This window comes from Grammomys surdaster, unplaced genomic scaffold (genome assembly GCF_004785775.1).
Source record: "Grammomys surdaster isolate TR1022 unplaced genomic scaffold, NIH_TR_1.0 1164, whole genome shotgun sequence".
NCBI lineage: Eukaryota > Metazoa > Chordata > Mammalia > Rodentia > Muridae > Grammomys > Grammomys surdaster.
In genome coordinates, this window is record NW_021605583.1 from 1,880,367 (window position 1) to 1,882,355 (window position 1,989).

At 39.5% G+C, this 1,989-nt stretch overlaps 1 non-coding gene across 1 annotated transcript; it reads left to right on the forward strand.

Annotated features, from left to right (window-relative positions):
* The first annotated feature begins 1,005 nt into the window (after window positions 1-1,005).
* On the forward strand, window positions 1,006-1,216 carry LOC114635157. The gene has a single exon (XR_003713413.1). It is a non-coding gene; the product is annotated as a small nucleolar RNA U3 (small nucleolar RNA).
* The last annotated feature ends 773 nt before the right edge of the window (window positions 1,217-1,989 follow it).

Sequence of the window (1,989 nt, forward strand, 5' to 3'; positions counted from 1 at the left end):
CTATAGGTCTACCAACATTGTGAACAAGTGCTCATAGAGTGAAAAACTAAAACAGGGTCAAACTCTAAGTTTTAGCTTGAGTGAACAGGCTGCTGCGAGCTTTCTCAGAGGGATGTCCTGGGCCCCAAAGGTGGCCAAGTAAGCCTAATGCTGTTCTCACATGAGATGTAATTATCTTAGTCCACTTTTACTTTTCTAGAACTTCAACAACTGGACATTTTTTTTACATTGAGATTTCTCATTGGTGATAAAAAATCGGAAATTTAAGATTATTTCTGTTTGAAAATAATACTATAACTCAATAATAAATCCTCCATTTATACTGCATGGACCAAAAAATAATGAAATTGAGATGACAACTGGTGGAAATATGCCTTGGGTTCATTGAAATTAACTGAAGAATCTACAAAGAAGTTCATTCTAGACGTAAATTTTCTTTCACTTAAGTCTGCCTTCAAATTAGATACTCAGATTTCGCTGAGCTGTTGAAAGTCCTAGATACTTCAACTAAATTATCAACCACAAGAAACATGGAAGACAAAACAATGGAGAACTGTGTGCAAACCAATAAATGAATGGCTCTCATTCATTAATCATCCAGCCTACACTGTTGGTATAGCTACTCCTTACAATCTAGACTAATATTCTTTGTGTTCATATAGACATGTGCATGTACCTCCTTTCTGAGTCTTCCACCCCTGAGATGTACAGGCATCACTTTACTGAATAGTAATGTTAACATTTTTGTATATTTTAAAAATTAAAGGTATACTGACAAATTGCTCCTTTGCTCTTTTTTGAGAAAAAGTTTCCTAGGTGGCCCAGATGGCCTTGAACTCAAGAGCCTTGCATCTCAGCCTCCTGAGTGCTGGAACTATAGGCAGGCACTATCAAGCAGGGAATAAGCGTGCATATCTTTTTTATTATTATCTTCTGATTCAGATAACAAAATTACTTTTGGAACCGTTTTAGCAACTCATTCTGTAAACTAAGATCTTACAAGGTAAGACTCTACTTTCAGAGATCATTTCTATAGTTTGTTATTAGAGAAGTTTCTCTGACTATGTAGAGCACCCGAAACCACAAAGAAGAGATGTAGCATTCTCTCCTGAGTGTGAAGCCGGCTCTTAGTGTTGCTTTTTGCAACTGCTGTTTGCTATTGATAACTGTTCTCAATCCTCTTTGAGAGTCAAGAGGGAGAGAGCACAGTATGAGTTTTTAAAAAAAAAATCCTACAAGATATTTGCATTTCCAGTCTTTTGTGTTAATAGCTTCAGAAGTAACAGAAATTCATTTCCAACCTACATTAACTTGGGCTGAAAGTTCAGGGGGAAAAGTCTACAAAATTTCTACAACAATTTCTCTTTTTAAATTTCAGCTTAAAGCACAGCATGGAGTATGGCTGAGAACAAGAGTACACCCTTAGTAACTGTGGTGCTGGTGGTCAGCCAGGACCGTCCAAATGAAGCACCATAAGCTAGGTGACTCAAACAAGCAATGTATTTGTCTCAACCATGGAAACTAAACAGTCCAAAACCAAGGGCTCCAGTTCTGACAGAGGGGCGCTTCCAACATGAGAACGTCCTTCATCGTACTGTACTGTCGTACGGTTAACAGAGAAAGGGAAAGGCTGCCTGGCATCTCTCCCAGCATCAGCACCAATCCCACAGCAAGGCTCCTAGCCTTGGACCTCATCTCCTCCTTACCTCCCAAGGACCCCACTTAGTGGTGATCAGGGCTTTGACCAAACAAAGATGGTGTACTTTCACAGGTAGTGTAAAGACAAAGCAAAATCTTAAGTGTTTCAGTGGCAGCTATTTTGGGATGTTAGCTTGATTACATCTGGAAGTAACTAAACTCAAGTGGTTGGGTACAAATGTGATGGGATTGGGGTGCATGATGTGAAATTCACAAAGAATCGAGAGAGAGAGAGAGAGAGAGAGAGAGAGAGAGAGAGAGAGGGAGAGAGAGGGAGAGAGAGAGGGAGAG